The following is a 16139-nucleotide window of genomic DNA, read 5'->3' as shown; positions in this document are numbered from 1 at the left end:
TTTTAAAAAAGAATGTTTATTTCGACTAGACTAATAACAATACAAACTCAAGTAACAAAGGTATGTAAAATAAATTGGCAAAAAAATTAAAATAACAGGTAAAGTAAAAATGCAATTTTATACACCCCTTTAAGGAGATAATCTAATTGATTAGAAGCTTATTGTAAACAATTAAGATATAAATTTTAAACTGTTTGGGGCTTTTAATCTAATAATTCTTCATCAAAGAGTTGATCATGACAAACTAATCATAGCTGTACAAAGTTCTACTATAGAAGTGTGCATCTTAAGCTAAGAGCAAATAAGGGAAGAAATCTGAAATTGATCTATATCTATGATATAAATTTGAGTCATAAATTAATGTATATTTTAGAGCTTTTCAGATTCTGAGGGGAAAGGAAAAATGTTGTGTTTAGCCAGTAGAAATAAATTGTGGTAATTGTACTGTATATTTCTAAAGTGCTAAAAGATTATATATAGATATTGTTGGCACAAAGCAATGGTAAGTACATGAGGTGATAGAGATATCAGTTAGCCTGACTTAATATTTCCACATATATACATATATCAAAATATTATGCTGTACCCCATAAATGTATAGAACTTTTATCAATTAAAAGAAAAAGGGAGAATATTATGTACATTAAAAAACTTAATTATACATTTTAAAGATAACATTAATTCACATAGAAATATATTCTTGGCATTCTAAAATAACAAAATATATAACAATATCATTATGTTTTCATTAATATATATTAGGTTATATTCCAGCTTGGGAGGTGAAATTTGATCATTAATTTTTTTATTCATGCACATTATTTGTAGAAAAGAAGTCTCACTGTGGTATTTCACAAATGTATATATTGCACATTGATCAGATTCATTTCCTCTTTTGCTTTCTCTCTGAAAATACAAAATCTAGAATAATATACATCATTTTAACAGTATACATATCTGGTAATATAACGAGATTATTTTATTTTTTATTTTTCCAAACTGAATATTTATATATATATTTATAAAAAGTAAAGAAAAAGAAAGATAAACATAAACTCCTATAGGTTGGTAAACATAAATATTCATAATCTACTATTTAGGGGGGTGTCCGGTCATGGGGCCTGAACTCTGGGCCTGGGTTCTGTCCCTCAGCTCTTCAGCTCAAGACTAGCACTCTACCACTTCCTGCTGAGGAATCGAAACCAGGGCCTCATGCATGCAAGGCAAGCGCTCTACCACTGAGATACCTTCGAAGTCCCTTCATAATCTACTATTATGTGATAGAAAAAAGTTAGAAAACTATGTATTTTGTAAGAAAATTACATATATTAGGTTAAAATTTAAAACTACTGGCATAAATCACTTTCACTTAAAAGCAGCTATTTCAAATAATTTAATTGCATGCATACATGTTTACATTTTTACTGTAAATGTTAATAGTATTCTGTGAACATTATGGGCCAGGAGACCCTAAGCAAGCTGAGCAAATTCTCTTAATTTTCTCAAAAACCATGGAGGCCAGGCACTGGTAGCTCTTGCCTGTAATCCTAGCTATTCAGAAGGCTGAGATCTTAGGTTTGCAGTTCAAAGCAAGCCCAGGCAGGAAAGTCTTTGGGACTCTTATCTACAATTAACTACCCAAAAAGCTGAAAGTAAAGCTGTGGCTCAGGCCAACAGTTCAAGCCCAAGACCAACACACACACGCACACACACGCACACACACACACACACACACACACACACACACTGGAAATAATAACAATACTGACACTACCTACCATGCAGGACAATTTAAGAATGGAATAAGATAATGCACACAGAGAAAGGGGGAAGTGGCTTGCACATGACTCATGTCAGTTTATGTAATGTGATGGTAGGAAGGTAGATAGGAAATCCAACCTCCTAGATCTATCATTTATGGCTGTGCAAGTTATGTAACTTCTCCACACCTCACTTTTTTCATCTAAAATGTGATTAAAAACTCTACAGGCTTATGGAGATTATGGGATAATTGTTTATGAGATATTTAGCATAATGTGGCGAACAGTAGGTTCTCAATAAATTTTTGCTACTTTATTATTAGCATTATTAGTATTGAGACGCTAGAGTAAATATACAATAATTGCTTTATCATTATATACCAACAATGGGTTAGTTATATTAAATGAGGCTGCATTATAGAGGCTGTATTATACTTCTTTTATTTTCTTGGATTTAGTTCAATTCCAGTGCATATAACCTCACTAGTTAAAAATCCTTAAGCATTAAAATCAAAAATAAGAATTCTATGCTTTATACCAATATTTTCAAAACAGTACTATAGCCATAATTATATTCATGAACTTCTCTAAACAATAAGTATGCTCTTTTCCCTTCTAAATACCATGACAAATACATGGAAAAGAGAACAATTCTTCCTAACCAAGCCTCCCTCATCTTAAAGCATGCACTTATATGAGAACTGGAAAAACCTAGATTCAAACCCTCCCATAATCCAAAAGATATATGGTTTCCAAAGTCCAAAGAGCAAAAAATAAAACTTGGAAAATAACTAGATTGGAAGAAAGGATTATGTTTTTAAGTAAGTTATTACTGGAAAATTTCTTTGTTTCTAACCAACATACAAAGCTCACTTTTACATTTTTTAATACATGTAGTGTACACTTGTAATAGAGGATAAAGTCTTGTTCCATCCTCAGAAACTCTTATAGAATAAAAATTTTCACCTTGGGATCTGTTCTCTATTCAAGAGATATGCATTAATTCCCATAAGACTCACAAAAAGGAAGGAAATAAGCATTATGTAAGGAATGTTCTCCTACATTAACAGCTTCTCCAAGAGATTGGTTTTTGTCAGCTTCCACACTGGAGTGCAACTCAAGTCTATAATTCAACTCCTGTAGTTGCTGTGCCTGTTCATTCAACAGCACTTGTGCCTGCTGTTCCCGAAGCAATGCATTATTGAGTTCTTCACATGCACTTTCAAACTTCTCATGGGTGATCAATTTCTTGAAGAGAAAGGAAAAAAATCAATTGTAAGCTAACTGCATTGCTACATCATTTAATCTTCAGAACTAAAATTGCTAAAGAACATAACATTTCTAAGACAAAATATATAAACAGGTATAATATATATATACATATATATATATATATATATATATATATATATATAGGTGTGTGTACGTGTGTGTAATGAAAGTGATCAGAAGACATACTACAAGCTGTGTCCCTTCCCAACATTTGTTAGATCTTATATAGTCATCATTTTACTCCCTCTTACTACCTGCTTTACCTCATACTCTCCTATTAAAACTAGACTCTATTTTCAAATCATTAACTCTGTAAGCCTCCTCTCAGCACTCAAACTCTACTCTACTTCATAAGATTCCCCTATTTCTAGGGTCTTGTAAACAGATATATTTGTATCTTTTATTCCATTTTTTCCCCAAATACCTAGGTTTGAACTGGGGTCTCCCACTTGCTCAGCTTAGAAGTAGAGCTCAAGTGGTATAGCCATAGCTGTACTAACCCATTTTCAAACAGAATATGTAAATAATGTGCATTTTATTGTGCTTCAAACATTTACATGTTTTGGTCATTAAGGTTAGACAAATTGAACATATCTTTGGAAAAGAAACTTGATTTCATACTAAATAATGTATTGCTCAAATTTTCAATATAGGGAAAGCAAAAAAGCAATACCTCTACCTAACCATCTGGCTCCTCAATTGCAAACATTTCAGAAGAGAAATTTGGAGTGGGGGTGGGGATTGGGAAGGAAGGAGTCCGTCCTATGTGAAGAACTTTGAATTATTTTTAAAATCAAATAATAAATTAAAAAACAGATATCACCACGGCCATAGGTTTCTAAGTTTAAATATTTACAGAGTGCTTGAATTCATTTAATTGCATTTGGAGATCCTGAGCTTTGTCAAGCTCCTTTTTCATTTCATTGACATTTTATTTGAATTCTCTAGCCTCTAATTGCAGTGAGCGGCGCTCCACTTCTGCTGCATGCAGTCTTTGTGTAAATCCAAATATTGGCTTTTGTAATGATGCTGTGCTTTTCTGTTGTTAAACAAGAGCAATTTTCAAGCAGTAACTGCAGATTTACTAAAAAATCAATAGCAACGATCATTTAACTAAATTAAATGTAACTTAAGATTGCACAAAAAAGAGTTATTACTAAAACATATGGACAAAAGCTTTTTTATGTGACCAATATATGAAATATGAAATTAACACCTAAAAGATATCATCTAGCTAGATGATATCTAGAAAACAGAACTGACAATTTTAGGTCTTGTATAATTCTGCCACTGTGCACTTATAGGAAACAGTATAGCAAAATAAAGAAATTGTGCTTCCCCCAAACCACATGTCCACTGATGGCCAAACTGGCAGCAGTAGCAGTATTCTGATGGCATTCTGTCCCAAAACACCACACAAATATCACTATCATAACTAGCAACCCAGAAGGAGCAGCTTTTTTAACCAAACAAGTAAATCCGAGATGCAATTACCTATGTAGACTACTTGAAAGCAGATGTGAGACAACAGTGTTATGAGAGGTAAACTTTACTAAAAGACAAAATGACACTCTAAGCTGGGTGCTGGTGGCTCATGCTTGTTTGTAATCATAGCTACTCAGGAGGCTGAGATCTGAGGTTTGTGGTTCAAAACTAGCCCAGGCAGGAAAGTCCTTAAGACTCTAATCGCTTAACGCCAGAAAACCAGAAGTGGCACTGTGGCTCAAGTGGTAAACCACCCAGGCCCAGAGTTCAAACCCCACGGTCAGCCAAAAAAAAAAAAAAAAAGAAGAAGAAGAAGGAGGAGGAAGAGGAGGAGGAGGAGGAGCACGAAGAGGAGGAGCAGGAAGAGGAGAAATTTTTTGAAAAGTGACATTCTAGTTGAAGCTAAATGAAGTAAAAAGAAAACCAGTTAAAAAAGAGCTAAACACGAAAATATCTTCTATAAAAGTACAAGTAATTCAGAATGCCTGAAGTAAAAAAGGAATGATAGAAATTTATGGTGGGAATGTGGCCTAGTGGTAGAGTGCTTGCCTAGCATGCATGAAGCCCTGGGTTCAATTCCTCAGTACCACATAAGCAGAAAAAGCTGGAAGTGGCACTGTGGCTGAAGTGGTAGAGTGCTAACCATGAGCACAGAGAGGCTCAAAGTCAGTACCCAGGCCCTGAGTTCAAGCTCCAGGATTTAATAAGTGCATAGGCAACAGATGATTTAAAATTTTATGTGCTAAGCCAGGCATCCATGGCTCATGCCTGTAATGCTAGCTACTCAGAAGACTGAGCTCTGAGGATTGCAGTTCAAAGCCAGCCCAGGCAGGAAAGTCTGTGAGACTCTTACCTCCAATAAACCAATAGAAAACCAAAAGTGGCACTGTGGCTCAAGTGGCAGAGCGCTTGCCTTGAGCTGAAGAGCACAGGGACAGCACCCAAGCCCAGAGTTCAAGCCCCACCACCAACCAAAAGCAAAAATTATGTGCTAAATAAACTAAGGAAGGTTATAAGAAGGCATTATTATAAAGGAACATTATTATACTTAGTAAGTGGCTATGAGAATCACAAACTTCAATTAAGATTACCATAGCATAGCATTACAGGGCCTGTGGGTAGAACACCAGGAGCAAGTAGAAATTTCAAAGGCTAATTCCATACTCTCTCCAAAATCAATCTCAACTATTCAATTAAAGGAAAAAGGAAAATTCAGAAAACCTCTCAAAAGACAGACTAGCCACTCGTGGTGCCCTGAGTCTTGAGTAGATTCTTATGTGTCTCAATTATTCAACAAAAATAACTCTTTATGAGGAAAAACCTCAGGTTTTTTATATTGTTCAATAATAGTTTAAATATATCAAAATAATATTCAAAACTACTAGTTCCAAATCAAATAGATTGTTGAAGAAGACCTACAAGGCCCACAATGGAAAAGGCTCAGTTCATTTTAACACATAAGAAATGGTAAACTCCTACACAATATAAAATTGATACACTTCCAACTAGACTGAGAAGCTGGTTCAATTTTATAGATAATGAAATTGAGCTTTAAAAGACTAATCTGCCCAAGGTTCTTCAGCTGGGTTTACCTACTCCTATTATAATCTTGTTGTCTTTGCTGAATCAAGATTTTTTTCTGCAAGTCACAACATCCCACATGTTTTCCCCTTCTCTCACTATCCTCAGTGATACAGGGAAATGAAATATTTGTCTATTCATTCATGTATCATCCAGACATTAATCTTACTATGTCTTTTCACATTTTAACATGTTCTTTATCTAGTGTCCCTAGGTCTTGCCCTTCCATCTCTCCTCACATAATTTGAATTGGAATGATTTTCAGAGCCCATTTCAGCTGTCTATTCTATGAAACATGTTTACTATCATTCTCATTCACACTAATCTTAACTTGCTCTGAACATAAAAACACTCAGGCATTTAATTTCTACACTTTTTACTTATGGAGATCATGTGTATGTAGATACTCTTTCTCTGAAATAAAATACACTACTAGTTCCTTTAGCAATGGAAAAATTATTTATTGTAGAATGTATCACAACTCTACACACCAAAGGTATTTAACAAATAGTGAATAAATAACCTTTTTAAATGTCCCTAGTGCTTTAGCATAGTGTTTTAGTCATTACAAGCACTGAATTAATACCTAATACAACAAAAATACTTTATAAGTTAAAAAAGAAAATACAATATAATAAAAGAAGGAGAGAACTTCCACATATATTTTAGAACCTAATAAGATGTCAAAATTCTGTTTTAAATTAATTCTGACTTTCTAGAGGGACTTTCAGATGTATGCATTATTTACTGTGAATTATTTTTGAAGAACAAAGCTGGTTTGATGATGGGGCTAGAATAATTTATAGAGTAAATTTGCCTTTAAAAAAAATCCAGAGTTATCCACCGAAACAAACATAAAGGAGCATCATTTTTACAAAAGCATCCTTAGTACTAAAATAATCTGCTCCTTACGATGCTTAATCTCAGCAAATAACATCTTCAACTTGGTGCCAGTGACTTGTGGCTGCAATACTATACTCAGGATGCTGAAATATAAGGATCTCTGTTCCAGGAGAACCCAGGCAGGAAAGTCTATGAGACTCATATCCAATTAGCCATGTTGACAAAAGTGAAGCTGACGTAGAGTGCTACCCTTAAGAAAAAAAAAATCTCAAGGACAAGCTCCAGAATCAGGGCGCGTGCATGTGTGTACACACACACACACACACACACACACACACACACACACACACACACACACACACACCAAATCCTCAAACTCCCACCTAAAACTTGTATTCTACCCTGAAATTTTCTTTAAAAACAGAAATGGGATCTATGGGATTCTGTCTTTCATATAGATTCCTTATATAACAAAAATAATATGTAATTTCAGTAATTTTCCATTCTCTGCTGATAATTTCAAATTTCATCCAAAATGAAGAGAAAGGACAATTACTTCCCTTATGGAAACATGTACTTCCCAAAATACAAGACTTTGGAGATGCTTTATTTTTTTCAGAACTCCATGAACTTTGAAACTTTAAGCAAGAAATTAGACAATTGCCTAGGAAGTGAATTTTTTTTTTGTCATCACTCATGGGCCTAAAACTCAAGGTTGGGACGCTGTCCCTGAGCTCTTTTGCTCAAGGCTAGCACTCTACCACTTTGGGCCACAGTCCCACTTCCAGGTTTTTAGTGGTTAATTGGAGATAAGAATCACTAGGACTGGGAAGGTGGCACAGTGGTAGAGCACTTGCCTTGCATGCATGAGGCCCTGGGTTCAATTTTTCAGCACCACATAAGCAAAAAGAAAAAAGCCGGAAGTGGCATTGTGGCTCAAGTGGTAGAGTGCTAGGTTTGAGCTGAAGAGCTGAGGGACAGCACCCAGGCCCAGAGTTCAGGCCCCACGATCAGACCCCCTCAAAAAAAAAAATCTCTAGGGACTTTTCTGCCTAGGCTGGCTTTGAACAGCAATCCACAGATCTCAGCCTCCTAAGTAGCTAGGATTAGAGGCATGAGCCACAGGCACCTGGAGGAAATGAAATTATTAATCACTTATTTTTGTTCTTGTAGGCACAAATTACAAATGACATACAATGACACTTTAACATTTAAAAGTTCTTATACAACTTCATTTAAAATATCTTCTTTATTTTTTATTTAATTTAATTTTTTTATTGTGAGAATACGTACAGAGGAGTTACAATTACATGAGCAGGATAACAAGTACATTTCTTTTCAAGCATTGTTGCCTCCTTGTTTCCCTTTCCCATCCCTTCCCATACTCTTCCCACGTCCCTCCACCCAATCCTTCACTCACCCCCCACCAAAGTTGTTAAGTTTGATTTTCGACATACGACTTGTATATCTTATTGTTGCTGTGGGTCCACCTGTATCCCCAGTTAAACGATTTGTTTTTTTCCCTTCCCTCCACAAATTATACCAACATCAAATACAGTTTAAGTATGGGTTATACTGTGAGGGAGGAACATACAAGGCAACATAGAAATCATTTTTTTTTGGTCCGGTCGTGGGGCCTGAACTCTGGGCCTGGGTTCTGTCCCTCAGCTCTTCAGCTCAAGGCTAGCGCTCTACCATTTGAGCCACAGTGCCACTTTCGGCTTTTTTCTTTTTGCTTATGTGGTGCTGAGGAATCGAACCCAGGGCCTCAGGCATGCAAGGCAAGTGCTCTACCACTGAGCCACCTTCCCAGCCCCAACATAGAAATAATCTTATAAATATGATAGAAACAACTGCATGAAAGGAAAAAAAAAGATACTTATCTTGGGGTTAATTCCCCTAACATCAACTTATCTGACCTTTTCTGCTTGATTCAGACATATACTAGTTATTGCAAATAAGGGAAACCATGGGACCTCTGTTTCTTTGGTCCTGGCTTACTTCACTTAATATAATTTGTTCCAAGTCTTTCCATTTCCTAACAAATGGGGCAATGCATTCTTTCTGATGGAGGCATAGAATTCCATTGTGAATATATACCACGTTTTCTTGATCCATTCATCTACTGAGGGGCATCTAGGTTGGTTCCATATCTTAGCTAAGGTCAATAATGCTGCAATAAACATAGTTGTGCTGATAGCTTTAGTGTGGTCTTGTTGGTAATGAAAAATGTAACAAACAGAAATTACCAGTCTCTCCTATAATGCACATATTTCTCTGCTTAAAATTAAGGGACATTTGGTGCAGAAACTGTGGATTATTCATTGCTAATGAATATGTAAACTGATCCAGGTACATTTCTAGAATAGCTTTATAGTTCCTCAAATTTAAACATATAATTACCATTTGATCTTAGCTATTTTCTCTGGTGGGTATATATATATATATATATGTATATATATATATATATATATATATATATATACATATATATATATATTTATATATGTATATATGTATCTATATACATATTATACCTATATGTGTGTGTGTATATATACACTGTATATATATGACATATATGCCATATATACACACTCAATCCCCATAAAAACAGCATTATTAACAACCAAATTTAATTATAAAGTAATTATGTGGAAAACAAAAACACTTTTCCAAAGTTTCATTAGAAGTACCCTCTCACAGCTGAGTCCATTAAAACTTGGTGTACAAACAAATTAAACAAAAAAAGTAATCACACCTTACTTATGTAACTGTAGCCCATCTACATCACCTTGACAATAAGATTGTTTTAATTAAAAAAAAAAGCTGTGTACGAAGCCAGGCTCTGATGGCTCAAGCCTATAATCCTAAATACTCAGGAAGCTGAGATCTGAGGATCATGGTTCAAAGCCAACTAGGGCAGGAAACTCCATGAGACTTTTATCTTCAATTAGTCACTGAAAAAGCTGGAAGTAGAGTTATGATTCAAAGTAGTAGAGCACTAGCCTTGAGCAAAAGGAGCTCAGGAGCAATGCTCAAGCCCAGAATTCATAGCCCATGACCAGAAAAAAAGAAAAAAACTTTAAATATTAACAAGTATATCAAACTCTGAATCATTTCATGACAGCATGTATATCTTAAAGAACTCTATCCTCCAACAGTATCAAAAAGCTCTACTTTATCTGTAAATGCATTTTGGAATTTCACTTATAAAGAAAAAAATGTTCAATATCTAATAATGTTTTTATGACTAACCCAAAATTTTTAACCAAATGTAGTCTTAAAACCATAACAGAAAAATAAAATTCAATATTTTATAATTAGCCTCAATCTCTTTCAGTTTTATCTCCACTCTAAACTCATAAGCTAAGGTATTCATAATAAATATTACAAAAAATGCTACCCCTATTTAACAAGTGGTGAAAAACCTTTATTTCTAAAAACAACATTCACTAATTCAACCTTTTTCAGTAGAAACAATTACATAAGTATGAAAATGACAAAAGCAGAGTTTAAAAATGGAATATATAAAAATAAATGAAAATGGAATATATTGTAGTACTTCAGGAAATGAACACATGACATACAATTACAACACATCTCCAATTATTTAATATCAAGAATTACTCTATCACATGGCCACTTTACTACAACTAAAGCTAAAATATGCTATAATACCAAAATCAAACTATCAGCTCAGTAAGTTTTATATTTTTAATAGCATTTAAGCTATTTTTAAAACCTGTATATACAGGTATGATTCAACTGGTAGAGCACTTGCCTAGCAAGCATGAGGCCCTGAGTTTTAAGTCCAGTATCACACACATACATACATAATACACGATACATACATATACACATATAAATTCAAAGGTTTTATAAATAACTCTATTTTCAGATAAAAGCAATTCAAAAGCCAGACTTCAGTGGCTCATGCTATTATTCCTAGCTATTCAGAAGGCTGACATCTTAGGATCATGGTTCAAAAAGCCAGCCCAGGAAATTCCAAGACTCTATCTCCAATTAGCCAATAAAAAGCCAGAAATGGATCTGTAGCTCAATTTGCAGAGTGCTAGCCTAGAAACAAAAGTGAGGAAGGAGGAAGAGGAAGAAAGAAGGAGGAAGGAAGGAAAGAGAAAAAGAAAGGAAAGAAAGAAAAAGAGTGAGAAAGAAAGAGGAAAGAAAGAAAAAGGAAGAAGCAAAGAGAAAGAGAGAGAAAAAGAAAGGAAGAAAGAAAGAAAGAAAGAAAGAAAGAAAGAAAGAAAGAAAGAAAGAAAGAAAGAAAGAAAGAAAGAAAGAAAGAAAGAAAGAGAAAGAAAGAAAGAGTAAAGGAAGGAAGGAAGATAAAAAGAGAAATAGGGAAATGGAGAGAGAAAAAGAGAGAGAGGAAAGAAAGAGAAAGACAGAAAGAGAGAGAGGGAAAGGGAGAGAAAGAGGAAGGAAGGAAGGAAGGAAGGAAAGGAGAGAGGGGAGCAAGAGAGAGAAAGCAAGCAAGCAAGCAAGCAAGCAAGCAAGCAAGAAAGAAAGAAAGAAAGAAAGAAAGAAAGAAAGGGGCTGGGAAGGTGGCTCAGTGGAGGTGGCTCAGTGGTAGTGCGCTTGCCTTGCATGCATGAGGCCCTGGGTTCGATTCCTCAGCACCACATAAGCAAAAAGAAAAAAGCCAGAAGTGGCACTGTGGCTTAAGTGGTAGAGAGTTAGCCTTGAGCTGAAGAGCTGAGGGACAGTGCCCAGGCCCAGAGTTCAGACTCCATGACCAGACCCAAAAAACAAAAAAGAAGGGAGGAAGGGAAGAAGGGAAGAAAGAAAGAAAAAGAAAGAAAGAAAGAAAGAAAGAAAGAAAGGAAGAAAGAAAGAAAGAAAGAAAGAAAGAAAGAAAGAAAGAAAGAAAGAAAGAAAGAAAGAAAGAAAGGGGAAGAGAAAGACAGGGGAAGAGAAAGAAAGGAAGGGAAAGAGAGAGAGAGAAAGGAAGGAAGAAAGAACGAAAGAAAGAAAGAAAGAAAGAAAGAAAGAAAGAAAGAAAGAAAGAAAGAAAGAAAGAAAGAAAGAAAGAAAGAAAGAAAGGGAAAGAGAGAAAGGAAGGAAGGAAGGAAGGGAGAGACAGAAAGAAAGAGAGACAGAGAGAAACAGAGAGAGACAGAGAGACAGAGAGAATAAAAGGGAGAGAGAAAGGAAGGAAGAGAGGAAGAGAAGGGAGGAAGAGAGGAAGGAAAGAAGGGAGGGAGGGAGGAAGAGAGGAAGGAAAGAAGGGAGAAAGGAAGGAAGGAAGGAAGGGAGGGAGGGAAGGAGGGAGGGAGGGAAATGGAGGTAGAAGAGAGGAGAGGAAAGAAGAGGAGAGGAAGAGAGAGAGAGAGAGAGAGAGAGAGAGAATCCACAGGCCCTGAGTTTAAGCCCCAGAACCCGCAAAGAATAAAAATGCATTTCAAATGCCAAAATTGTTCTTACTAGTTGAGCTCCCTTTACTAACAATTAATTTATTAACAGATGGCCTCTACTAAAGGTTCTGCCCATATGACACCAAACATCCTCCACAATCCTATGTAATAACTTTATATCTTCCATTCTTATCATGACAATTTTTGAAAATCTATTAAGAAATGTGAAGTGAAAATATTTGTATTTTCATTGCAGCCTTTAGGGAAGGCAAATGTGTAGAATTAATGATAACAAAATTTTCTAAAATAAAATTTGTCCTATAATACATATTATAAAATAAGTAACAAAATATAGACCCAAATGAGTCATTGCTGTGAATTAAATTATATTTGATGAAAAATCAAAGTATGCACATTGTATATAGACTATATGCCAATATATAATATTAATATACTTTTAGGAATAATTAAAAATGGTACTTTCAATTTGCAAAAACATGGATGAATATTTTGGTTGTGGATAGATTATTTTCAGGAAAATCTTCAGTGAGAATTCCTTCTAAAACTTTAGAATTTGTAATGGTTGGCTCTCTTCAAAAATTGATTTGCTATGCCCTCTTGTACATTTATAGTAAAATGGATTCAAACATATAGAAAAATGAAAAATTTGGATGACTCATATTATCTAATTTAAAGACTTAAAAAGCTACAGTAATTAAGTCAGTGGAGTACTGAAAAAAACAGATACATTCAGAAACAGACACATATATACAAACACTGTGAATTGATTTTGTACAAAAGTACAAAGAAAATTCAATATAGAAAGGACATGTCTTTTCAACCAATAAAAGTAGAATAATTAATATCTATATGCAAAAAGACCTCAATGCATAGTTCACATCTTTACAAAAATTAACACAAAATTGATCATGGATCTATATATAAAACCTACAAAATGACTAAAAGAAAAAAATAACTAAAATTAAATCTTAATGATCACATATTTAGGCAGAGAATTCTCACGTACTACACCAAAAAGAAAAAAAGAAATCAATATTAAACATTGAAAATTTGAGGTTTATCAAGACAAAAATGTTATATTGCTCTTGATAGATAGGGAAAATAGTTAACAATATAAATAATGATGACAATAATTTGTATGAGAAAAATATAGTTATGTTAACCACCCAATCAAATCTAACATAGAAGATATAATGAATTTCATAATTAGTGTGTAATAGAACTGTCCTATCATGTCAGAAGGTATGTTCATTACTTTGGACATCATACTGATAAAATACCTGAGAAAACATCTTAAAGGAAGAAGGACTGACTTTGGTTTTCTTTCAAAGCATTTATTCCACGGTTCCTTAGTCCCATCATTCTTGGCCTGAGGGAAGTAGGACATGTAGAGCAAAACAGCTCATGGTAGGCAGGAAACAGGTAAAGAGAAGATAGTCAGGATATAAAAATCTCTCTCTCTAAGGCCTACCTCCGGTGACCTATTCCTCCAAATAAGTCCCACTTTTTCTTACCCATGTTCCAATAATACTGTCATGATTCCATCAAGAGTTTAACCCAATCACTAGGTCAGCAAAGCACACAGAATTCCAATCATTTCCCTGAAGCCATGAGTTGGCAACCACATACAAATATCCAGTACTTGAGCTTCTGGAGGAAATTTCATATTCAAAATATAGGTATAACAAATTTTAATGCCAAATGTTAGATGAGAACCTCCATAAATTAACTCCATAAGTGGAGTTAATACTTAGACTAACACTGAAAATATTTTACCAGACCACTTAACTTTTTGTTTGTTTGTTTTCAATATAAATAAAAATACACAATTTTAGCATTTAATTGACCACTCTACCTCAGGCTGTTTTAACCAGAATTCATCTTCCAAACTTCAGTGGAAGAAAAATCCTTAACACACACACACACACACACACACACACACACACACACACACACACACACACAGATGTTTGCATAATTTGTGCATATGTGTTATCAACAAGTTTTATGATGGTCTCAAAAAGTGTTAAACTGATCTGAAATTAAAATAAAAAGAAACCTTCTGATATGAGTTAGGCTGAGGAACCCATTTTTTTAAAGCTCTTTATAGAGTAGCATACCTGTGCCCTCTGCAGTTCCAGTTCCTCCTTTTGTTTATGCCAGCAGCTCTCCTGGGCTTTGATCTGTTCTGTCACTTTGTTAAAGGTATCTTCCTGAGTTTGTTGAAGCTCTCTTCATTGTGTCAGACTTGGTTTTTTTTTTTTCAGACTTGTTTTTGCAGATATATTCTAGATGGTTTATCTATAAGGAGAAATGAAATGAAGAATAAGATGCTTCTAATAAATCAGTTGTTTGCATCACCTCCTTTCAAAAAACAACCAAAATTCCCTACTATATGTTATTCCTTTAAATCATATAAAATTTAAAATTAAAATGTGAATAAATTAGGAAGCAGGAATTAGTAAGGTATATTATCATATTTTAGCAGAAAGTTCCATTTATATATTTAAACAATAAATTTGATGGTTTCTTTCTAACAAAATTGTTCATTCTATAATCAATTTTACCAAGGTAATTAAGAAAGAGATTCTTAACTTCTGGAAACAAAGCCCAAGCTATTCAGATACCTTAATGGAAAAGGATATATTTAAATGAGATTTACAAATGTACAAATACTTAACATATTTATATATGCTTTTTTAGGCAGAATATTCCCTCCATTGTTTTTATTTAACAATGAAAAGAAAATACTTAACCTCCAAAATGTGTGACATTATAAAACTATGAGAAACTATTTAAAACATATCATCATTCTAGAAGGTTAAAACATACTCATTTTAACTATCAGTAATTTTAGAGCCATTATGCACACTTTGACCATTACAAACAACATCTGTGCTTCTCACAATTTATTCCTTCATTTCTCAGCCCTACTCCTCAGTGCCTATGGTTGGGTTTGTCAACAGGACCAATGAAAAATGCTCAGCAACATAAAATCTTACCCTCAAATTAGGTTGTTTTATTAGTAAAGCATTTTTAATAGTATATTGACTGTGCAAAGGTGTTTCATTGACATTTCCATACAGGCACATAATGTCTCCTTATCAATTTCATTCTCTCCTACTTGTTCCTCGCTTCTTAAAATAATTTCATTGTTTTACTTTTATACATATATATAAATTACTTCAACCATATTCACCCTTTTCATTTACTTAGCCTCCAACAGAAACTGTTATGTATATTTTAAAGAACTTACCATATAATTTTTTTCTTCTTATCCCTTAAGTGCTGAGGTCATTGTAACTAAGATCTGGAAACTAGACCACACAAACATAATTCTGACCAGATCAACAGATCAAGACAAGAAACAATATCTTTAATAGTGACCTATGCTGACTTGCTAATCAATTTTGTTTTCTGTATCTAAATTTTTTTTTAGAAAAGACTGAATTGCTAGGCTTGTAAATGGTAAATTAACCATAAAAACTGATACTTTGTTCTACAAAATGCATACCTCATATTCTTTTGCATGAATTAGCTTCATTTTCTCATATACAGTTTTTGCATTTGGGGAAAAAACAGGTTCAAAACATAATTTAAATTTTTCTAAGTAATTTTTAAAGTATCACTTCTTGTTTCCTAAGCAAACTTTTTTTAATATAATGTTTTTGAATAACTGTATCTTGTTTCTATTTTATACTAACATAAAGAGTTGGTTTATTAGTGTAAATGACTAAGTTCTTTGAATTGCTTCATCAGTAAGATTAATTTATTTTCTTTTAATTAGGTCCCTGTGGCTAAT

At 34.1% G+C, this 16139-nt stretch overlaps 1 pseudogene; it reads right to left on the bottom strand.

Moving 5' to 3' along the window:
- Window positions 1-234: 234 nt before the first annotated feature.
- LOC122111707 overlaps window positions 235-16139 on the bottom strand; it is a 50140-nt pseudogene continuing 34235 nt past the window's right edge.

The sequence above is a fragment of the Dipodomys spectabilis genome, unplaced genomic scaffold, assembly GCF_019054845.1.
Source record: "Dipodomys spectabilis isolate Male_0828 unplaced genomic scaffold, ASM1905484v1 ptg000086l, whole genome shotgun sequence".
NCBI classification, from domain to species: Eukaryota; Metazoa; Chordata; class Mammalia; order Rodentia; family Heteromyidae; genus Dipodomys; species Dipodomys spectabilis.
Note: the sequence above shows the minus strand (reverse complement) of the source record. Positions and strands in the feature narration are given on the sequence as shown.